The following is a 25,652-nucleotide window of genomic DNA, read 5'->3' on the forward strand; positions in this document are numbered from 1 at the left end:
AGCACCACATGAGTGTGGTCAATCGCACCCTGCATCTGTGGGAAACCTGAGTTCTGGACAAATTCAATCACTCTTGCATCCTGGCTGTCCTGGTCCCGGCCGAAATGCACAAAGTTGTGTGCCGTTGCAAAGATGGCATCTGTGACCTCAGGATGCATTTATGGGTGAAGGCTTGTGATATCCCACTGAGGTCACCTATGGAGCCCTGAAAGGAGCCGCTAGTGTAGAAATTGAGCACTGCTGTCACTTTCATGGCCACCGGCAGTGGATGCCCTCCATGTCCCCATAGCACAAAATCCTGCAGTGGCTGGCAGATATGACTGAACAGTTCCCTAGATATGTGCAGATTTCAGTGACACTGGCTCTTGGTCATCTGCAGGAATGAAAGGCACCATCTATAGACCCTGGGTCTAGTTAGGCACCGACCAGCGGCAAGAGACCCAGCTGCCCCTTCTTCCAGAAGGTTCTGCTCCTCCCTCTGCACAGCCAAGCGCCTCAGTCTTCTTTATCATCTCCATTCTCTGTAAGCCATGAGGCATACAGCTAGGTCACCAGGCTTCATGATGCTGATGTACTCCTCCTGCAGGATGAAGGAGAGAGATGCATGGGTGTACTAAGAACCTGTCTTGGTTAAATCTGAAGGCCCCTTTACCACACCCAGAGAGTGCAGATCAACACTTGGATGTCCAGAGATTAGCACGCTCATGACTGCCCGAAACCTCTGCCCCACTCCACTTGACCGATTAGCAGCAGCTTTGCCCATTGGACTGCATGCTGTGCTCTCAGCTCAGGGGCAGGCATTCTCCTAACCAGTGCTGTAAGGCTGCACTGTTAGCCTGAACCATGGGCGAGACTGGTCCAAACCGGGATGATGACATTGCAAGGGGCTCTGAGCTCCTTGACCAGTGACTGCTCTATGGCCAGTTTTAGCAAGGAGATAGTACAACATGCCCAGTCATCCAACTGTTCTGCCGTCCACTAAAATGCTCATTAATTTGCAGTCTGTGCCCAAGGGGTGAAAAGCTCTGGGGCACTTGGTGGCACTTTCATGCCTCTGCATTGCTTGAATGGGCAGATAAGCTGGAGGCCCAACTCCAGTCATGCCAATTGCTGCGCCTGAAATGCCTCAGTGCAGAGGATGGTCATTTTTTTAACATAAGATCTCCCTGATGCATGGCCGCTTCCCTCACCCACTACACCACCCCTCCCCTACCAGACCCCCACCCCCAACCACCACCCTGCACTACATTCAACTGCAGGGCATCCCTTGAAGCCCAACAGGCAATCCTGGCGAGCGCTGCACAATGTTACTGTGTACTCACCTCCAAGTTCCCCTCAAGGTACAGCCTGCAAGTGCACACCTTTTATATGCTTTTGTGAAACACGCCAGTGTGCAATCGCGCTGACGTGGGCAGGGATGATTCCGGTGGGCTGGCCTTATAATGATATGCTGATGTATTACAATGAGACTCCTGATGTCTGATGGTGGGAAATGCGGCCCGCCATCAGTGGGCTGAGCAGACGATCGCAAACTGGTTTCACAGTGTCATAAATCTAATTTTTGGCCTCCTTGCCATATTGTCTGCTCACGCCACTGAACACGCCCGACACCATCGGGCATGGAAAGTCCCAGTCGAGTTCAAAACATGTCTGCGGGCATGGGTTTTATACGCCATAAATTTTGCAGTTGGAGGGGATTCTGACCCTACAGCAGTTCAGGGGTGATGTTAGGCAGCACTTCACATGAAACACGAAAATGTGGATCACTCTCACCCAAAAAAGCCTTTGAAGTTGTGCCAATTGAAAGTCTCAAAGCTGGGATTAATAGATTTTTGATCAGCAAGGGAACAAAATGGATAGATGGAGTTAAGATGCAGATTCTCCCTGATCTGAATGCTGCAACAGGCTGTGTTTCTATGTTCCTAATTTGTTGCCACTGCTCTCTGCTTTCTGTCTCTTAGCTAGTTACATATCCACACTACTCCCTGCCCCTACCATCCTATGGGCACCTATTCTGTTCTCAAATTTATAATGTGGTATTTTATCAAATTTTCTATTTGACATCAACTTTTCCCCTCTTAAAGAAAAATGACAGGTCATGTTTGAATTGGGATAAAAAGTAATTTATTGAAACAACACCATTGTGAGTAAGTGTTAACTTCCTGCCAGAAATTATTGTATTTAACATGATACCCATGCTTATTGTCAGGACTGTATCCAGGCTGAAGCAAGAGGCTGCACTTTTTTTGCACGACTCATGGTTTAACATGAGACTGAAAGCAGACAAATTACCAGAGGCTACCACATATTACCCTGCAAGCACTTTGCCTATTATACCAATTAAAAACTGATATCCATTCAAAGTCTCAGGTCAGATCCAAGGTCAAAGTCTTGAGTCGAGCTGAAAAGTAAGAGCATGTGTGAAAATTTGATAACATATTGATTTTTATTTTGTACACTTTGCATAAAGAAATCTCTCAGCTTAAGACTTTGAATCAATAAAATAAGAGCAAAATACTGTGAATGCTGAAATAAAAGCAAGAAATGCTGGAAAAACTCAGCAGGTCCAACAGCATCTGTGGAGAGAGAAATAGAGTTAATGTTTCGAGTCCAGAAGAAGAGTCATATGGACTTCAAATCAATGTTGCTATACAGGGCATGACAATCCATAGGTCATTGTCAATCATTAGATTTTTCACCTACTACCCTCTACTAATGTAAGCTTAGTGCGGGGGCCAAGTCAAGAAATTGCCTGAAAATAAGAGAGCACAAATTAACATTTTGAGTGCAAATATAAAACTAAAATTTGCACTGACATTTGTTGTATAATCTCATGAAAATAATGTGTTTATTCTTTAAAGATGCAAAGGAGAATGAAGGAAATGAAACAGCAAGAAACAGATGCAAGGGAGTATTGCTGAAAAAAGATTGGGGGACAGCGATTCCCTGGTTCATTCCCCATGGCAATGTCTTCACCAATTAGAGTTGACCTGCCTGGTTTGAATTTGAACATAAGCTTGGCAGTTAACAGTTCTCTGCTGCTTTCTCCAGGGCAATGCCTCTACCAATCAGAGTCTATTTGCCAACCAACCAGCACTCTCTTCCCATGCAATATAAATTGTTGTTCCCTTTACTGTTGGTTTAACCAGCAAGCTGGCCTGATGAGTGTAAGATGAAAAGCTCTGACAGCATGTCTCATTTTTTCAGCAATACCTAAGTTCTGTACTGCCAAACATCTAATTGGATACAAGGGAGTGAATTTGTTGGGAGTAGTGTAGATGTTGTTATAGACCTAGTGACAATTTACATTTTTTCGCTGCTAGTGTGATTTTTATGTAAAGGTCCTGTTCTTGTTGGCAGTCCTTCAGTTCAAGCTCAATAAACAAAATGAAACAGTACATCAAACTCTGGAAAGCCTGAGATTCACAGAAAAGGGGTGTTCTTTTCCCCATACCTCTGTGGTAACTATTATCCCAGATGGCAACATAAACATTGCTAGGTACTGACAGAAGTAGTCACTTTTTGGTTACTTTCAGGCTGAGTACTCAGTTTATGTATGCAAGGAAAACAATTTCAGCTTACATCTTCCTCAGCCATTGGGAAAAAGGACGCTGACAGGATGCAGGTTCAGGTGTGGATGGGCAGGGGGGATGGTGTGTTAAAATCCTCAAATGTGCCATTGGGTTGGAATGCTGTCATGTCCCACCCACTTCTGTGTTTAACCCAAGTGGGTTTCCAGGCAAGCGTGGAACCTTGTACAACTGTTGGGTAAATCATTACAATACAAACTGCAATTTTGAAGTTTTCCAGCATTCTGACTTTAATAGCCAATGCATGGGTTTCCTGAGCTGTGTGCAACCCGTCAGAATCAACCAGACTAGGGTACAGCAGGGAGCGCTGTGCCCTTCACCAATGAAACTGACAGGCTTGGAAGCCTTTGATCAGTGAAACTGAAGGGCTGCAGCCTTGCCCCAGTAAGAGTCTGCCACAAAGCACTCATTCTGAGAGTGTGCTTTCACTGCCTGACACTTTATTTTCAACTTCTTGGAAGTTGGTTCAACAGTCTTGCACTTCATTCGCCTGAATCTCCAATTCCCTACTGTCAGCCTTCACTGTGGCATTGCAGCTCCACCTCGGACTTCTGGGGAACAAGAGGAGCAATTGCACCAGGAACAGCAGGAGCTGCCTTTTCCTTAGCCTCATGCTGCTCCATGGGACAGAGGGCTGTACAAAAAGATCCAGCTTGAAAGAGTTGTGACCCCAAATATAGATTCTACAGGCAGAAGGTTTGCTCTCCTGACATGTGTGAGCTCCACTGCCTCAGGAGGGTCAGGATTTCATGGTAAATCTTTTGCTGATAACTGCAACCTCCTGGAACAATACGGTGGGTACATTTTGCCAATGGCCATCAAGGTGCCTGTCACTAGAGGACCCTTCCTCTGGCCTCTGCCTCTCCTTGGAATTCTACACTCCCTCTTCTCCTGCAGGAGAGAAAGTAGAGAGTTATGAGTTTGAGAAATGGATTGTGCACAGATGAAGTAAGGACAAGGAAGTAAGGAAGTAAGGAGGGGAACCGTGGGTGTGAGATGGCGCAAAGTGAGGGTCAATGTGAGAGTTGACTGTTCAGATGGGGATGTGAGAAGATGCCTGGAGTGGGAGGATGAGTGGAGCTGAGGGTGGGCTGGTCTGATCTGTATTGTGCAGGAGAATGTTGGGCAAGTCCAAATGTGGGCTTGTCACCTGAAAGTGTTGTGCCCCCCATCTTGCTTGCCCCCCTGAGATCCTGGCTGCTCCTGGGCACTTTCGCCAGGCTGAAGGGACCACACTCCTGATGCTCACTTCCTTTGCCACTCCCAGCCCTAGCTGCTTGGTTGCAGAGGTCTCCTTGGCACACATCACTCTTGTCCCTCAGATCTCACAGCTCCAGCTAAGAGCCTGAGTCTGGAGTAGTTTTCTCAGCTCTTCGTTGACATACCGGTCATTGCTGAAGCTTCAGGAATCCATGTAAGGTTCAGCCATCCTGAGTACTGCAGGGGTCTCTTTAACTAGAAAGCCTTCCTTTGACAGAATTGGCACATCATCCAGTTTGCCCTCTCTGGCTGGGAAATGGGATGCTAATGCCATGGCTTTAAGAACCATGGTAAAGCGTGTTTCAATTGCAAGTAGGTTCCCGCTTCTGGCCTCCCTGCAGCAAGTGGGAGCTTCAACTGAGATTCTCCCCATAGTTGAGATTTAAAAACAGGGTCATGCATTTTTCTCCTCCCCAAAGTGTCTGCAATCCTTCCACCGCACTTACAAAGAATGAGCAGAAGAGCCTCTGCAGGAATGCACAACAATGGTCTTTCTAACCTTCTGACTGCTGTGAATTAAACCTCACAATATAAACAGGAAGCTCCACCATACCTGGATCTTGTGGCAATTTTGCAAATACATCTTTTGAAGATGCTCTTCTGTATTAATGCTGCAGGAGTTGGTCAACATGAAGCAATGGTTTATTTTTATTCATTCATGGGATATGGGTGTCGCTGACTGGGTCAGCATTTATTGCTCACTCCTAATTGCCCTTGAGAAGATGTTGGTGAGCTGCCTCCTTGAACCGCTGTAGTCCATGAGGTGTAGGTACACCTACAGTGCTGTTAGGGAGGGAGTTCCAGGATCTTTACCCAGCAACAGTGAAGGAACAGCGATATATTTCCAAGTCAGGATGGTGAGTGACTTGGAAGGGAACATCGAGTTAGTGGTGTTCCCATCTACAGCTGCCCTTGTCCTTCTAGATGGTAGCTTTCATTGGTTTGGAAGGTGCTGTCTAAGGAGCCTTGGTGAGTTCCTGCAGTGCATCTTGTAGATGGTGCACACTGCTGCCACAGTGCATCGGTGGTGGGGGTAGTGCATGCTTGTGGATGTGGTGCCAAACAAGCGGGCTGCTTTGTCCTGGATGGTGTCAAGCCTTTTGAGTGTTATTGGAGCTGCACTCACCTAGGCAAGTGGAGAAGATTCCACCAGACTCCCGACTTGTGCCTTATAGATGGTGGACAGGTTTTGGGGAGTCAGGAGGTGAGTTACTCACCACAGGATTCCTAGCCTCTGACCTGCTGTTGTAGCCTAACTTAATATGGCTAGTCCAGTTTAGTCTCTGGTCAACAGTAGCCCCCAGAATGCTGATAGTGGAGGATTCACAGGTGGTAATGGCATTGACTGTCAAGGGGCGATGGTTAGATTCTCTCTTGTTGGAGGTGGTCATTATCTGGCACTTGTGTGGTGCAGATGTTACTATCCACTTGTCAGCCTAAGCCTGGATATTGTCCAGGTCTTGCTGCATTTGGATGTGGACTGCTTCAGTATCTGAGGAGTTGCAAATGGTGCTGAACATTGTGTACCCATTTGCGGACCTCCCCTCTTCTGCCCTTATGATGGGTATACTTCAAGCTGCAGCCATAATCGAGAGTGCAGACTTTGTGAAATTTGTGCTACCAATTGAATATTTCCATTTTAGCAGATTTCTGATACACATTGAGCTCCAAGTGCCACATAAACAGGATATAATGATCTTACAGCATCTGATTGTGAACAGAGCTACTTAATGCAGCTTTCAGGAAATACTGAGGAAATGTGTGATTTATTTCCATCCAAGCAATGGTGTAAACTATATAGTTACACACTATATTTTATGGTTCCAATTACTAGTTTACCAAAGTCCAAGGAAAATTTAACTTCCTTTTTTTTCTTGAAATGGGCAATCTGAATTTAAAACTGCTGCAAGACATTGCTGACACATGCGGTATTGGACACTGCTTGTAGTTTATAATTTTCCCATGAAAATAAGCAGGGAACCAGAACATGAGTTGCTAAAATAATCTGTTGCCTAGAGACATTTTCATATATTTTTAATTGTGATATGAACTTATTGATTTGAAACTGAGCTCAGGAAGCCTGTTATGTTGTGGAATTTCTGACTTTTTGGAAATGAATTACATTTATGTGGTCTGTCTTAAATTAAAGTTGATTTGCACGGGTGTAAGATTAACTTTAAAGCCATGTACTGTGGCCACTAAGACAAAAAGTAATATATATGTTAATAGCTAGGTATTTAAGATATTAAGATATTAAGAATAGTTAATTCATTATCTCACTTCAGACTTCCTATAAACAACCTCATCTATTATTAGAATGGCCCTATTCAACTGAGCTCAAATGGAGAGGGGGAAGTAGCCAGTGTTATTGACAAACCTATTAATAAATGATTGAATGGACGAATAGTCAGAGAGAGAGCCAACAATGCACCCAATTCCTCCCTATTTCCCACCCACCCCACCATTTTCTCTAGTCAGAATTAACAAAAGGGAGTGAAAGATTCAAGGTCAATCTACTGGGATGATCTTCTGAGAAAGGCCTAGGCAATTTATTGAAAGACAAGTGATAACTGAGCCTGTGTCAGCTTTCAGTGTTTCAATATCATACAAAAACAAGTATTAACCCTGGGAAACGTTACAAGGTTTATTATTTTTCTTAATGAAGCTGGGTTTGAATTTACGTGAAGTGACTGAGATTTGATTATGACTGTGAGTGGGGTTTTCAGGTTGTCGGGCAGCCACAGCAGGCGGGCTCGGGAGTGGCCGGGAAATAGTCCGCCCACCGCCCGCGATCGCTGCCCAATTAACAGCTGGCCAGTGTGAAGTGCGCGCTGAGAAGCTCAGCGCTGCAGGGGTGGGGTGGGAGAAGGTTGGATGGGCAGGGCCTTTAATTGTTTTACTTATCCTGTCAATGGCCTTAATTGGCCATTGACAGGTCGGCGGGTGGACAGCTGATTTTGCTGTGCTCCTGCCTTCCGGAAAATTTAAATGGGGCACGATGACATCGGGGGTTTCGCCCAACGTCATCCCATGTCATTTTGCCATCGGCGAGTGAGCCCCGCCCCCTGCTCGCCGACGGCAAAATCCAGCCCACAATAAAAATTATGTCAAAATATCTTTGTTATTTTTTAATTAATGTCAAAAAACTCATGGATGAGTTTTCCTGAAAAATGCAAAAAAGGCTGCCTGGCCGATTCGCCTGCCTGCCAACCATAAGGTTGGACGGGCAGTGAAAAACTGCAGTTAGTTATTACTTTAATGGCATTAATAGGCCTCTTAATTATTAGCAGGCTCGCTCGTGCCCGCTGACCGAAATATTGCCTGAGTCAGCGATGATGTTGGGACACTCGCCCAACATCATCGCGTGCTGTTTCATGCTTGGGTGTGTCGGGCATGCGCCTGCATGCTGAGCAGGAAATCCTGCCCCATAACTCCATACATTCACTTGCTGTCTTCATGATTCATATCTGGCCTTGTCTCACCAAAGTGTTATCAGTTCAGCAGCCAAAAGATTGGAGAAGTGCTCGTAAGATGTGTGCAAACATGATGTGCAGTTCAAGTCATGAAGAGGCCCTATTGTTACATCCCTGGATTATGTTATTGTACAATTAGATATTTATTGGACAACGCAATCACAATATTGAATGTAAGGTTTGTGGATCTCTTATGGAGGTAATCAGCAATGCTGAGCCCAGGGAAAAACAGAAGACAGATTCAAAATTTATAAGAAAGGATCAAACATGTATTTAGTCTGTTGCCATTTTATCTTCTAGGGGAGTAAATATAAGACTAGAAGTTACTGTTGCTCGTAGCATGCAAATATATTCATATGACACTTTCCTGCCAACTACTTAGGGGAGACATTAATTTTTATGTAAGCTTTCATCTGCTATTATTGCTAAAATTTGCTGTTGATACCTGTATAGGCAGAATAGGCAGTATAGCTAATTTTTTATAAGATCAAATGAAGCTTCAAAGAGATATCGATAGGATAGGGAACAAGTTAAAAAAGTATCAGATGAAATTCAATGTCAGTAAGAATGGGATGATCCATTTTGATAAGAAAATAACACCCCTAATTATAGTCTGAATGGAGGCAGGCTCGCTGCTGTGAAAATTTAGAGGGATTTGGGGGGTATAGGTCCATAGGAAAAGTAGTGCTTCAGCTGCGTAAATCTGATAATTCTAAGTTTTATCACGGAAGTTATAGAATATAAAACCCAAGCCATGGTGTTAAGCCTGTATAAAACCTTAAAAAATACCTCAATTAGAGTACTGTGTGCAGCACACGGATCTGGCAGGATCATTAGGACTCGGCCTGGTATGAGCAAATACAAATGCAAAGAAAGACTTGCAAAATTGGACTCTTTTTTTTCCTTAGAACAATGCAGATCATTAGCTGCTGTGAAAGAAATGTTTCAAATTATTAAAGGATATGATGGGTACTTAGAAGTAGGATATTTCCAATAATTGGCAAAATGAGGGGCCACAGATACCAGTACTATCAGAATCATAGAAGGGAATTTTCCCAGCCCTGTGGAGGTGGATTTCGAGGTGCTGGGAGGATTAGGAAAATCTAAAAAAAAAACCCACTGGGCTGGTTTCTCTGTTTCCACAGTGAAGGCTGCTAGCCATCCTCACGTTGCAGACACTGATTGGTTCTCCCCCTTCCCAGCCTTTCCTAATTGGATCGCAATCCTGGAGCAAGGTTTTAAAGTGATTGGCTCCTGTAAGATGACGCCTGAAGTTTCGCTGCTGCTGAGAATGATGTGGGGGCCCAAAAAGTGGTCCCCATTTCCAAATATTTTCAGAATCTGGAAAATTCTGCTCATAGAAGCTTACAGCACAGAAGAAAACCATTTAGTCTACCATGCCTGTGGTGGCTCTTTGAAGGAGCCTTCAAGCTTAGACCCACACTCTTATTTACCCTCTAGGTTCCTCATCTTTAAGTGCCTGTCCAAGTCCCTTTCAGAGTTAATTTTGGGATCAGATTCCACCACATTTTACAGGTAGAAAATTTCAGGTCCTGATATTTCTCTGAGTGAAAAACATTTCCTTCTCTCCCCTCTAGATCTTCTGCCAATCAACTTAAATCTCTGACCTCTGGTTATTGCCCCACTCATTAGAGGGTATATTTTTTCTCCATCTACTCTATAAAAACCTCTCAATCTATCTGACTGTATAGATAGGAGTGATCAATTTATGGTGTGCTCTGTTAATAAAGGATGAGATACATATAATAGTGAGAAATGATCTTGGTTCAGATAAGAAATACCGAAGGAAAGAAGTCACTGGTGGGAATAGTTTATAGTCCCCCTGACAAGTAGCTACATGGTAGGACTGAGTATAAATCAAGAAAAAAATGGGGGCTTTTAAGAAAGATGCTGCAATAATCGTGGGCAATTTTAATCTTCATATAGGTTGGATGAATCAATTGGCATAGGTAGCCTGGGAGATTGAGTTCATAAAGTTTAGTCAGGGCAGTTTCTTAGAATGACATGTTCTGGAACCAACCTGGTAATTTAGACCTGGTAATATGTAATGAGGCTGGGCTAATTAAAGACCTCATAGTAAATGATCCTCTAGGCAAGAGTAATCATAATATTATGGAATTATGCATTCAGTTTGAGGGTGAGAAACATGAGTCTAAAACTAATATCTGAATTAATTAAATTAAAGAAATTACAAGGGTATGAAGATCAAGTTGGCTAAAGTGGACTGGGTAAATAGGTAAAAGGTAAGACAGTAAGGAAGTGGTGGTAGATATTAAAAGACGTATTTCATAACTCTCAGCAAAGACATATTCCATTGAGAAAGGAAAACTTTACATGAAGGATGCACCATCCATGGCTAACTAAAGAAGTTAAGGTATCAAGTTGAAGGAAAAGGTGTACAATGCTGTGGAGATTAGGTAGGTAGGCCAGAAGATTGGGAAAATTTTGGAAACTAAAGGGTGATTAAAAAAAGAATGAAGAGGGAGAAATCAAAGTATGAGGGAAAACTAGCAAGAAATACAAAAAGAAAGTAATCACTTCTACAAGTATATGAAAAGAGAAAGAATAGCTAAATTGTGCATTGGTCCCTTTGAGGGTGAGATTGGGGAATTAATAATGCGAAACAAGGAAAGGCAGAGAATTTGAACAAGTATTTTTTACCTGCCTTGACGGTAGAAGACACAAAAAGCATCCCAAGAATAATGGAAAAACAGGGGGCAAAAGAAGAGAAGAACCTAAAACAATTACGATCACTAGAGAAAATGTACTGGGGAAACTAATGGGACTAATGGCGAACAAACTCCCAAGAACCTACGCCCTGCATCCTAGGATCTCAAGGGAAGTGGCAGCAGAGATAGTGGATACATTGGTTGTAATCTTTCAAATTTCCCTAAATTCTGGAAAGGTCCCAGATTTTCCAAAGGCCTGGAAACCACTTCTATTCAAGAATGGAGGGGGACAGAATGCAGGAAACTTTAGAGCAGTTAGCTGACATCTATCATTGGGAAAATATTAGAAGCCAATATTAAGGAAGCAACGGAAGGACATTTGGAAAGTCATAATGCAGTCAGGCAGGGTCAACACAATTTTGTGAAAGGGAAATTATGTTTAACAAATTTATTAAGTTCTTTGAAGATGTAACAAGCAGGGTGATTAAAGGGAAACCAGTAGATGCAACGTGTTTGGATTTCCAAAAGGTATTTGCAGCGGTTCAAGAAGGTAGCTCACCACCCACTTCTCAAGGGCGACTAGGGATGGGCAATAAATGCTGGCCTGCCAGTGAAGCCCACATCCTGTGAATGGATAAAAAACAGAATCAATGAGGTGCCACATAAAAAGATATTACATAAGAGTCCATAGTGTACGAAGTAATGTTTAGCATAGATAGAGGATTGGCTTACTAACAGGGAACAAATAGTCCGGATAAATGGGTAATTTTCAGGTTGACAAACTGTAACTAGTGGAGTGGCACAGGAATTAGTACTGGGGCCTCAACTATTTACAATTTATATTAATGACTTGGAGGATACAAAGACCCAAATCTTACAGTCTCTGGATCGTCGGAGACCAGACGTACGACTGAGACATGCATTGGAACCCTATGCAAGTCCTACATGCTGACCTACATGTGAATTACCCATCAGAAATTTTAACTTCTGATGGGCAATTTCCCTGCTCCCTGAGACCCTCCGCGAATGTGTCTGACTGTGAGTTAGAGTTAGACATTTCGTTCAATTCCATGGTACTTACCTGGGTAGTTGTCTAGGAAATGTTAGACAGATTAAAACATTGTCTAATGACTGACCCCCCCTTCCAACACCCCCAATCACACACACCGACCCCCTTCCTACCCCTCACAGACCTGACTCGACTACCCCCTTGACCACCCAACTAGTCCCTCCCCCAATCTGACCCAATTACCCTCAGGACCTGACTGCTGTCACCCGACTCTACTACCCTCCCCCACCCAACCCAATTACCAGCTCACCCACCTGCCACATCACCCACCTGCCACCTTTCCCACTTACCTCACTCACCTACCCCACCTTACCACCCTACCCATACATTCATTCATCCACTCATCCATTCACTAACGTTCAATTTAAGCTTACCAAACGGCAGCTTACTGGACATTTAAACTTACCAAATGGCAACTAGTGCCATTAAAAGGGCCCAGAAACATGTGGAGCAGCATTGAATCCATGGAATATTCTGATGATCTGATGATGATTGCTACTCCTCGGAAGGTCCGGGCTGAAGAGTCCGCAAAAGGATAGAGATAAGCTGGATACATGGGTAAAAACCTGGCAGATGGAGTATAACGTGGGAAAATGAGAGGTTGTCCACTTTGGAAGGAAGAATAAAAAAAAGTATTATTTATATGCAGAGAGACTGCAGAATGCTGTGAAACAGAGATCTGGGTGTCCTGAATCACAAAAAGAGAAATGCAGGTACACCAAATAATTAAGAGAGCAAACAAAATTTTAGCCTTTATTGAAAGCTGGATGGGGTACAACAGTAGAAAAGTCTTGCTACAACTGTACAGGGCATTGGTGAGACCACAACTAGAGTAATGTGTGTACTTCTCATCTCCTTACTTAAGGAGGGATATACTTGCATTGGAAGCAGTTCAAAGATGTTTCACTAGACTGATCCCTGGGATGAAGGTGTTGTCTTATGAGGAAATTTTGAGCTGCTTGTGCCAATACTCAATGGAGTTTAGAAGAACAAGAGGTGATCTTATTGAAAAATATAATATTCTGAGGGGGCATGACAGGGTAGATGATGAGAGGATGTTTCGATTGTATTATCATTGCTGAATCCCTCATCATCAATATCCTGGGGGTTAATCCTTGACCAAAACTTAACTGGGCCAGCCATATAAATACTGTGGCTACATGAGCTGGTCAGAGGCTGGGAGCAACTCACCTCCTGACTCCCCAAAGCCTGTCCACCACCTACAAGGCACAAGTCAGGAGTCCAACAACACTCAAGAAACTCAACACCATTCAGGACAAAGCAGCCCAGTTGATCAGCACCCCATTCACCACCAGTACACAGTGGCAGTGCTGTGTACCATATACAAGATGCATAGCAGCACCAAAGCTCACCAAGTCTCCTTCAAAAGTATTTTCCAAACCTCTGCCCCTAGAAGGCCAAGGGCAGTAGATGGATGGGAACATCACTACCTGCAAGCCACACACCATCCTGGCTTGGAATTATATTTGTGTTCCTTCACTGTTATTAGGTCAAGATCCTGGAACTACCTCTTTAACAGCACTGTGGGTGTACTTATGCCACATGGACACAGCAGTTCAAGACTATCAAGGGCAGTTATGGATGGGCAACAAATGCTGGCCTAGCCAGCATCACTTGCATCCCATGGGTGAGTTTTCAAAAATTACTGAGTGGGTGGGGCTTGCCCTGGCTGCTGTGTGATTAGTTCATGCCTCCATTGTGATGTTGCCTGGAGACAGGTTTCAAGCCCTGGTTACCATTTATCAGTTACAGTTACTGTGGGCTGAAGCTGGAGTTGGCAGCTGACAATGAGTGAGATTAGTCAATATGAATATAAGTAAAGAAAGAAAAGTAACATTTAATGTTAAAGTAATTGAATCAAATGCTATTAGTGGAAAATATATTGAAATTAAATATAAACAAGGTCACAAATTTAGCCCCATTGTATCCCAGGTACAGCTTTTCCAATCTAGCAGTTCTAGTAGTTGTAGGACAGCTGCCTAGTATCACTTGTACCGTGTTGGTGTCTCTCTTCCTCTGTGTAAGCACATGCTAATGTACTTTCAACTGTAATGAAGTGAGGAGTGGGGTGAACCCAGATCCTGATACCTGTGACTGCGGCACATCAAGGAACAAGCACTCTGCAGCGAACTGGCCGCCAACTGCAATGTTGACAACTGACATTAACACAGCGCTCCATGCATCCAGAGTAACATCACAGCACAATTTACAAAGCAGGTAACAGACTGGGCAGCAAGCTCCATGCATCCAGAGTAACATCACAGCACAATTTACAAAGCAGGTAACAGACTGGGCAGCAAGCAGGAGCGGGAAAGGGTAAAGAGGGATAGAGTACTGAGTATCTAGTGAAAGTCTAGGATATTGAGGTGGGTTTTGAAGACTGGATCAGAAGGGAACATATGGAAGATATCCTAGGTGCATGATAGAGTTCAGCCCATGTCCCATTTAATAGCCTGAAAGAAACTGAGAACAGTGATTTTTGCTGTCACACTATTATTATTATGGTAAGGTGCCAAAAACTTGTTCTAAGCTGAAGATAACTTTCTCCAGTGACCAATCATTTACGGTAGGGCCCATGGGCTACTGTCAAGAATGGGCTTCTAAATTTAATTAAAATTAATTGGCTTAACAAAGAGGACACGGATTTAAGGTGATTTATATAAGAACCACAGGTCAGGTGAGGGGAAGAAATATTATGCAGTGAGTTGCTGTGAACTGGAATGTACTACCTGAAAGGGTGATTGATTTAATAGCAGCAAAAGGATGTTGGATAAAAACATGAGGGCAAAAAAAATACATAGCCATGGGGAAAGAGCAAGACTAGGACCAATTGGATAGCCCTAACAAAGAGGCCCAAAGCTTAATGATATTTTAAATTATGTAAAAAATTATGTTTACTCACCTTGTTGAGTTCTGAGGTCACAGCAGGAGTATGTTAAGTCTGAATATTGACCAGCCATTTATAATATTACGTTTGATCTTATTGCTTAACAGACAAAATATAGTCATAGAGTGCAAGTCCAATTGGTTGAGTCCAAATATGGAAATCATGTTGCAAGAAATGAATGAAAAGTTATAGTTTGGCTGCGGACTAATTAACAGTATATAATATAGTCATATCTGTCAAGATACTTTTCATTTGTCTATAAAGTAGTCTGAATGTTGAGGAGAGTATCCGTGACTTTACTGTCATCCCAGCTGATCCTTCCTCTCCCATCTCCCCATCATCAAAAAGCATTAATCAGAGGCTGCCTGGGAAGCAGTGTGTTGTATAGGATCCAGGCTGTGACATCTGTTTCGATACCTTTATGAACTGGGACTGCAGCCCAACTCTCTTGAGTCACGGTGCTGCTGAAGTGGAATCTGATAGTGTCATTGAAGGAAGGATTTTTCAGTAGCTTCTGATCAACTAAATGTGCACATGCTTTTATTGTCTTCAAGATTAAAAATGCAGCAAATAAGATTACACTTAAAGCTGATACAGGGCTGTCCATAAATTCACTTTCCTTGGTGAGTACAAGCAGAACTGCAAATGACTAAAGTAATTTTTAAAGTGTGTATAGTGTTTTAACCACAAGACATAGCAAATATGATAACACATTTCAATGACGCTTGTTAAGTAAATATGCATGTACCTGTGTTCTGTGACTGGCGTTTTCTATTAAAATTAGTGCATGTGGCTAAAATGATGTTGCCATAGTTACGCCCGTGGCTAATCACCGATTTTTATTGGATAACACTGCCGTTGGAATCTCTATTTTAAGCGGGATCAGATCAATTGCTCTCTTCTCGATGAACCTTAAAAATGATCACCTCAACAAAATTCTATACATTGCATTTTTATTGATTTAGCCATTCTTGTGTCAATTTTTCCATTTCCAAGAACATATGACATCTAAAAATATTTTAAGTTTGTTCCACCCTCTCCCCATACTGCTGAGTCACACTGTTAAAACAGCTATGTGGAGCTCAGGCATTTCCCCTCTGAGAATGAGGGAAGGTGGGAGGATTACTAAGTCGCCTGTTTTCAAACACTTCTTGCAACTGGTTGAGAAGCAGAGAAGGTGAACCTGCAAATAGGTCATCCACCTGTTCTGTCAACAGCAGTTGTGTGGCCTGAGTGGATCTGAAGAGGAGAGAGTGGGTTATATACCCTTCAAGAAAAACTCTCTAGTTTGCTCAGATGTTAAAGGATTTAAATGTGAGTGTATTTTTGCTAGTTATATCACAACATATATTTTAAACCTTTTTTCCTCTTCTGCCTGTAATGTCTCAGTTAATAGGTGACAACTGAATCACTTAGGCCGCCTGACGACATTCTCTTGGAGATGCATTCAGTGCTGGTGGTGGGGGGAGGAGTTATGGACAGAAAACTTGGAAATACCGGTTTCCTGAAGGTCCTGGAATCTTTAACTGCAGGCCATCTAGATGATGGTGGAGCATCCGATCACAGGGAAAGGTAGAATTGGTGGTCAGCAAGAGTGAGATTGGGACAGAGATCATGGGGACAGGTGGAGATGGGGTGGTTGGTGGTTGGGGAGTTGGGGGAGGTGGCGGTTCTGATCACAGGTTGGGGTGGAGATTGTGTTTTGGGGGAGAAGGATCGTGATCAAGGGAAGAGGTCACAGGAGAGTTGGTGATGGTGGTCTAGGGGAGTGAGATCATGTCAGGAGGAGAGATCCTGTTGTTTGGAGATGGTAGTTACGAGGGTTCTAATTGTGTGCGGTGGGAATCATGATGGTGGGGGGAGGGGGGGTGTGGTTGGTGGGGTTTGTGTTTAAAGATAAGCTTCTTGAGTCAGGAGGGAACCCTTATGCTCCTCCTGTCCCACATGCAGTGTTACAAAGGCACTTACCATATGCAAGCAGCCCTTCTTGCTTCCTTTTACCTCCTGAGGCCTGGGAAGCCTAGCTGACTCTGGTTAGAAATAGAAGTGCTGTTAAAGTGGAAATGTGTAACCTTGTTGATTGTTTGCCCCTCTTCCTTCTCTGTTAAAACTGAATCTGGGTGGCTTCAAGGAGGGTAAACCAGTAAAACCTGGGAAATTAAGAATACTGGTCTGAACTGGTCTTATATACCTTAAAATGGAACACCAGTAAAATCTGGGAAATAAGAGTACTGGTCCAAACTGTTTTTCCCTTCTGGATTGGGTTCCTGTTTCAGATTTTCAATGCTTTAATCATCCACCTGAACCATACCTGGGCATTTTTTTGAGGGGAAAGAAATTATCCCATAAGATCAACTATTTCAGGATCCTGTATCTCTACCTCCCCAGCACTTCCCTTGAACCTTGTGCTGCCTCCTGCCATTGTAAAACTGCTTATCTAACATCCAGCCTTGGCTGAGTTTGCAGTTTTCTGCAGTAAAACATTGGGAAGGCCAGTGCCATGAGCCTAGAAATTGTTCTAGCAATACCTACTTTTTGGATAATTCTTGGACGATAAACATTCCAATACGAGGAGCAGGAAGCTCGTGAACATTTGTGGGTGGAAGTGCATTGTCTACTATTTTGAGTAAGGAGAAAAAAATGCATCCTTTACCCACATCTGAAACAAACATTAGGGTTTTGCATATGCAGATCAAGTCCTAATACATGTTTGAGGCTGACCCTACAGACTTGGTTTGTCCTGTGGCATTGAGAATTTCACTTAAGGAAACCAGACCTAGAGATTGCCTACTAGGCACATCTCAAAAGGTTAAATGACTTACCTGAACTTACCATTAAAGATTTCCCCTACTCACATGATCTACCCCACTTCCAAATCATATTTCCAGACCCTCAATCCCCAGCCCCACAGTTCCTGGCTCTGCAGTTCCTGGACCCTGAATCCCCAGATTTAACAAACTTAGACCCCAAACCTGTTTCCCTGGCACAACCCCCAGCCCTGATCCAAGGCTTGGTTTCAGGATCTATTTATTGGAGGTGCCCTGCGACACTAGCTGCAGCTGATCTTGCACTCTGTTGGCAAGCTCTGATTGCCATATCATCTCCATTATAATGAGGCCCAATACCTGGGGAACCTGGGACTGTACCATTCAGGTGAAGGAAATGTACCCCAAAAATAGACATACCTGAATTACCTCCTACCTCACCACACACTTCGTCACTAGTTCCAGTTTCCTTTCCTGCAACGGTCTCAGGCAGAACCATACTGTTCATAACCTAAAACAAAAACAGAATTACCTGTAAAGACTCAGCAGGTCTGGCAGCATCAGCGGAGAAGAAAAGAGTTGACGTTTCGAGTCCTCATGACCCTTCAACAGAACTTCTCTGCCGATGCTGCCAGACCTGCTGAGTTTTTCCAGGTAATTCTGTTTTTGTTTTGGATTTCCAGCATCCGCAGTTTTTTGTTTTTATCTCTCTGTTCACAACCTCACTGTTCTATTCACCCCTGAATTGAGCTTCTGACTCTATATTGTCTATCTCAAAGAGGCACTCCTACCATCCTCACTTTGACCACTTCCATCTCCACTTTTACCTCAGCCTATCGGCCTGACTATTCCAATGATCTCCTAGTTTGTCTCGCATCTTCCATCCTCTACAACCTTCACTCATCCAAACATTTGCTGCTTATATCCTGTGCCATGCCATGTCCTGCTGTGGTCATTTGAGGTGCAATGCACCATTAAGAGAATGTGAGCAGATTAACCACGTGACTGGATTACCCAGTTGCTGTGTAGCGCAGGCTACAATGTTAATCAGCAGTTTAGAATAGGGTCTGGTTGGAGAAGCACACACTGTATTAGTGCTCCGTTACTTGCAGCATTTGCTTCATCTTATTGGTCTCTGCATCTGCAGTCTATTGTTTGCCAACTCACTCACCAGTAGATAGGTGTGCAACTGTGTTCGCGAGCAAAGTGATCCGACTGAAGGAACATAAAACCTGCTCATCCATCATCCCTGTGCTGGCTGATCTTTTTTGGCTCCCTACCCTGCAAAATTTCAAATTTCAAATTCTAAGCATTGTGTCTAAATCCCTTCATGGTCCTGCCCCTCAATATCTCCGTAAAGCCCTTTCAGTCCTACAATTCTTCCCAAATTCTAATTCTTTCCAATAAACCTTAGAAATATAGTCAATAAAGAGGAGGGTAATAACAGGCTTCAGGACGATGTGGGCAGACTGATTTAAAAAAAAATATTCATAGGATGTTAATGTCACTGGCAAGGGCAGTATTTATTCCCAACTCTAACAGCACTTGAGAAGGTGGTGGTGAGCCATCTTCTTGAACCTCTGCAGTCTATTTGGTGTAAGTAGACCCAACAGGCCTGTTAAGGAGAGAGTTCCAGGGTTTTGACCCAATGGTAAAATGGGAAGACACGTGGTGGATGAAATTCGAGGCAGAGAAGTGTGAAGTGATACATTTTGAATGAGCAGATGCAACATAAACTAAATGGAATAATTTTAAGTTTGAGAATGCTGTTAAAGCTTATGGGACCCTTGGTTTTTATTTATGGAGGAATACACTACATAAGGAAGAAAGTTAAGCTAAGTTTTTATAAAACACTGGTTAGGCTTCAGCTGGAATATTATGGCCTGAATTTTTCCCGTATCGGATGGGCTTGGTGGGAGCGGACGGGGTGGTTGCGGAGCTGACCACTGCCCACAATAGGCTCTGCACCACCATTTTACACGGAAGGGCTAATTAAGGCCCATCCAGCGTAACACTTGAGCAGTAGTGCTGAGGGCTACCTCTGCAGGTGGGCGGAGGAGGGAGAGTCGGGTCCAGCGCTCTTTCGTGCATGCGAAAGGCACGGAGCTGCATCAGGGAGATTGAAGCACTTGAGAAAAAAATAAATAAATGGAATAAAAATTTAATGATACATGTCCCATTTCATGTGACTGTGTCACATGAGATGGGACGTATTTGTATTTTTCAGAAATTTTTAAATTTAATTCGTAAACGCTTTAGGAAACCTCATCCCACTCATGGATGATGTTTCCTAAAAAACATAAAGGCCGCTTCATCTTTTTGCCTGCCCGCCAATCATTAGGTTAGATGGGCAGTTTAAGTTTGACATTAATAACTTTGCCTTACTAGGCCTATCAATTATCAGTGGGTACATTCAGCCGACTCTGGCGTGCGCCCGCTGAACGAAGCAGCGCAATGACGTAAGGACGCATGCCCGACGTTGTTGCGCGTCATTTTATGCACAGGTGTATTGGGCCCACCCCCGCACGCCAACTGTAAAATCCTGGCCTATGATCAGTTCTGGACACACGCTTTAGGAAGGATGTCAATATCTTAGAGAGGGTGCAGAAAACATTCACTAGAATGGCATGAAGAATGCAAGACCTCAGTTATGGGAGAGACTGGAGAAACTGAGCCTGCTCTCCTTGGAGCAGAGAGGTTGAGAGGAATTTGATGGAGGTGTTCAAAATCATGAAGAGTTTTGATAGAGTAAATAAGGAAAAGATTTTTCCAGTGACGCTAATGTCAGTAACCAGAACACTCATAACTAAAACGATTTGCAACATTTTTTTTGCAAAATGAGTTGTTGTGATCTGGAATGCACTGCCTGAAAGTGTCATGGAAGCAGATTCAATCGGAGCATTCAAAAGAAAATTGGATAAGTTCTTGAAGCGGAACAATTTATAGGATTATGGAGAAAAAAAATGAGGGAGTGGGATTGGTTGGATACTCTACCAAACAGTTAGCAGAGGCACAATGGACCAAATGGCCTTCTTCTGTGCTATTATTCTATGATTCCTCCAACCTTGGCCACTTGTTCGTCCCCTCTTCCATTCATGGCTGGAGGCTGTGCCTTCTGCAGCTTAGCCCTCAATCTCTGGAATTCTTTTCCCTGATTTCTCCACCAGTCCACTATTAAAGACTGTTCACTTTTTTGACTAACTTTCTTTTTACCTTTCCTACATCTCCTTCTTTGGCTCAGCATCCAGTATTTTTGATAATACCTCCGTGCTGTATGTTTGGATGGTTTCCTTGTTAAAGGCGCTATTTAACTGCAATGTTTTGTTTAGTGATGCTGGTTAAGGCGTACGTGGGTGATGGGACACTGGAAGAACTCCCTTACTCCTCTCCATTAGAGGGGATAGTGATGGTGGTTGGTAGGGAGCAGACATATCCCAGCTGGATAGAATGGGGTGTTTTAGAGGGAAGCTTGTATTAAGTGGAAGCACTCCTGCTCATCCTGATCCACAAATAGTGCTGTAAAGGCATTTACCTTATGAATCCAGCTCTTCTTGCCTCCTTTTTTTTCTATTGAGACCTGAGAAACCCAGCTAAATTGTGGTTACAAATAGAAATGCTGGCAAAATGTATGTGCAACACTTCCCTAAAAGGTTTCAATGACCAAACTGCCCCCTGCAAGCATATTGGTCATTTGCCCCTCACCCTGTTAAAACCAAATGAAGGCGGGTTTGAAGTAGCTTGGGTTCAAGTTTTCAACTTTTTAACCTCTCACCTGCGTCAAACCCATATATTTAGAGTAGGGCTTAAACCTATGATGAACCACATCACAAACAAGACTATGTATTAAGTCAAGGCTGCTATTAGAATTAAGGAAAGACCTACATTCTGTCTCTTATCCCATTGCCTGTCTCTCTCTTTCTCTCTCCACTTCTCTCTCATGCTAATACAATTCCTGAAGTTTAAAGAACACAAAACAAAAGCCCAGATATCTGTGTGATCTGTAGACTCTCGTTTCTCTGTTCTCCACAAACACGGTGAATTTAATTCTCTCCGATCAGCGGCAAAAATGTGGAGGAGCAGTTAAAATGAAACAGTTTGCCTTTGGATGATGTCACCAAATGGTGTCAAGGAAGTGGAGGAAATATCCTTCAGGGAACTCTGGCAGCAACAATACAGCGCTGGAAAGAAAAGCTATTGTTGGAAAAGCTTTGGTCACAATTGGATGAGTGAGATTGGAATAAAACAAAGACACTACAACTGTGCTGGACAATGGAAGAAAGATATTGAGGGAGGATAGTAGAGTTGAATGTGTCAAATGCAGTAGAGAGGTTAAGGATGATGAGGATGGATAATCCATCATGGCCATAGTCACAGAGGGTGTGACTTTGGCTATGGTTGTTTTGGAGCTGAGCGGGGCCTATAATTTCTTTGGCAAGATTTAAAATTGTATTTGAACGATGACAAAATGTTCGAGGACTTTGGAGTGGAAAGGAAGGTTGGAGATAGGTCAATAATTTTCAAGGACAAGAGAAAAGATCACCTGATCTCTTATGTAATTACTGTTCATGGGACTTTCCTGTGTGTTCAATGCCTGCTGCGTTTGCATTACGGTAGTGCTAACTCTTCAGAAGTATTTCAGTGGTTCTGAATGTTCGAAGGATATGGAAGATGTAACTTAAATGCAAGCCGCACTTCCTGTCGTTATTTCTTTCTTCTTCTCATTTATTCTTTCCTCACTTGCCTCTTCCTCTCTTGTTTCCTTCCGCCTTTCCCCTCAACCTCTCTTTCCCTCTCCGTCTCTTTCTTTCTGTCTTCACTGTAGTGAAAATTTGGATAATTTCTTTTGTGGCACCACCACCCAGTCCTAGGCTCCCATTTTGTTTTCCATGGCCAGATTTTCAACACATGGAAAATCCTTTCATGTTTAAGGATCTCCTGGATGGTTTTTGTTTGCTCAGTTTGGGGTGCACATTCCCTCCCCCATAGCAACACAACATGTGTGCTTATGTTTACAGAGCTCGGTGCAGGCTGGCAGAAGCAGGACATAGGAGCTCCCAAGTATGCAGGGATGGAATAGTGATGATGAAAATGTTAAAGTTATGTTTAAAAGATAACTTTTTTCTTCATTAATTGTTAGGGAGAAAAGATTCTCTTCTTAAGTTAGCGATGTCTTTAGAGAAAGTTTACAGGTGTCAAGCCAAAATTTCCAGCCTTTTATCCTTTTACTTCCCTAAGTCCAATTCTCATATGTATATAATGTTGATCTGAGGTCTAACAAACTTCAATTTAAATTAGAAAAAGATGCAGCACAATATCTGGACAATGATATTTGGGATGCCAATCATGTCCAGCAGGAGTGATGGACATTGAAATTAAGTTCCCTCTGAAAATCAGTATAGGCAACCCTATGAGCGGAAGTTTTCGCTTGGTGGGCAGGCACACACCCAAAACAAAAACAAAAACAGAATTACCTGGAAAAACTCAGCAGGTCTGGCAGCAGCGGCGGAGAAGAAAAGAGTTGACGTTTCGAGTCTTCATGACCCTTCGACAGAACTTGAGTTCGAGTCCAAGAAAGAGTTGAAATATAAGTTGGTTTAAGGTGTGTGTGTGGGGGGCGGAGAGAGAGAGAGAGAGAGAGAAGTGGAGGTGGGGTGTGGTTGTAGGGACAAACAAGCAGTGATAGAAGCAGATCATCAAAAGATGTCAACAACAATAGAACAAAAGAACACATAGGTGTTAAAGTTAAAGTTGGTGATATTATCTAAACGAATGTGCTAATTAAGAATGGATGGTAGGGCACTCAAGGTATAGCTCTAGTGGGGGTGGGGAGAGCATAAAAGATTTAAAGAAAAAAAATAAAAAAAAAAAATAATGGAAATAGGTGGGAAAAGGAAAATCTATATAATTTATTGGAAAAAAAAGGAAGGGGGAAACAGAAAGGGGGTGGGGATGGGGGAGGGAGCTCACGACCTAAAGTTGTTGAATTCAATATTCAGTCCGGAAGGCTGTAAAGTGCCTAGTCGGAAGATGAGGTGTTGTTCCTCCAGTTTGCGTTGGGCTTCACTGGAACAATGCAGCAAGCCAAGGACAGACATGTAGGCAAGAGAGCAGGGTGGAGTGTTAAAATGGCAAGCGACAGGGAGATTTGGGTCATTCTTGCGGACAGACCGCAGATGTTCTGCAAAGCGGTCGCCCAGTTTACATTTGGTCTCTCCAATGTAGAGGAGACCACATTGGGAGCAACGAACACACACCCAACCCGCTCGAGCGTGAAATGTCGTGCATTGACGGGGGCCAAGTGTGCCGACGTCAATGCGCAGTTGCACGATAGTTCAGTCGGCGGGCACGCAACAGAGCTGGCAGCACGCCCGCTGACAATTAAAAGGCCTGTTAAGGCCATTAAGTTATCAATTAAATTAAAATTTCCACTGCCTGTCCAACCTAACGGTTGACGGGCAGGCGAAGAGGCCAAGCGGCCTTTGCATTTTTTTGGAAACCTCATCCACGGGCGGGATGAGGTTTCCAAAAGCAAATAAAAATAAAATAAAAACTTTAATTGTTCAATAATAACCGATCCCTGCTCAGGGGACATGTTTTATGACTTTTTTTAAATTTCACTTCATCTCCCTGAGGCAGCTAACCCCCGCCCAGCACCCCCCCCACCCCCCATCCCCAACCCCCCTCCCACCAAGGGCAAAATTCTGCCCTGTGTGTGCAGGAATTTATTTTGCAAATGTCTTTTTACTACCGTCCAATTTAAATGGCATAAGTGGGGTGCTATCAAGACAAAAACTGCCCTTGTCATTCTGGGCCTGAGGAAACTTTGTTTCTATTAGATTCATGTTATTAACTAAAGCACATTGGAACTCTGGAGGGAGAAACTTGGCTTGTTCCCAACTAAGTGCAAAGTCAGTGAAGGAAGTGCTGTTACCTGGATGATTTTTATAGCCGATATTTAATATTCTGTACCTTAAACTGATAACTTCTTAATTTTTAAATAGTTTATAAATTGTGTAAGATAAAACAGTGCATTATCTAAAATGAGTTTATTGGACCTCACTGTTCCTTATAAGCTAGCAATAGCTGTAATAAAGGAATTGTTATTGTCATGAATTTAAAAGTATTCTGGTACTACACAGTGCATAGTATCCGCAGTCTATAGCTGGACAATCTCAGTCAAGGAAAATCAACTCTGGGTGGAATTTTACGACTCTGTTGTGAAGGGGGCAGGGCTGAAAAATGTGGTGAGCCATTCAATAGTCCATTGACTTCGTTGGTCTGTAAAATCCCGCTGGCATAAAATTCTGCCCATATCTTTCTTTACTTCTTTAAGCTCTGGTATTTTATGTTATTGTGGATATGATCGTCCAGTACAAAATGAAACAAGATCACTTGTTTGCTGAATGTTCCACACTTTGTGTTTTTCTGCAAAGTATTTTCTGCACTGAAATCCTAAACGTAATTGGTGGAGAAAGCTCTGTGCTTGAAAATAAATCCACTAAGATCAAGGGTTTAAAGCAATGACTTGATGACACGAGAGTCACTGAGGTGAACAAGGGTGTGTATAGAAGCATCTAAAGGTAGTGCTGTAACTTGCTTTCAAGATTATAATCAATTTTTGTTTTGTTTTACAAGTGAGCTTAAAGTATCAATTGATAAAGCTTATGAGAAAACATCATATACATCAAATTTTCATCTTTATAAAACTCCAATACTTAGAAATCATTCAAATTTGATGACTTTTTGCAAAAGCAAGAATGGATATCATGTTCTCAAGGAAAGATAATAATCTCAGTATATCGATTCTGCTGTTTTCAATGGACCATATGCAATTTGCAATGTAATGGAATGGCCAATTTTATTTAATCTCCTAAGAGAGCTCAATATCACAGGCAAA

The sequence above is a fragment of the Carcharodon carcharias genome, chromosome 15 (genome assembly GCF_017639515.1).
Source record: "Carcharodon carcharias isolate sCarCar2 chromosome 15, sCarCar2.pri, whole genome shotgun sequence".
NCBI classification, from domain to species: Eukaryota; Metazoa; Chordata; class Chondrichthyes; order Lamniformes; family Lamnidae; genus Carcharodon; species Carcharodon carcharias.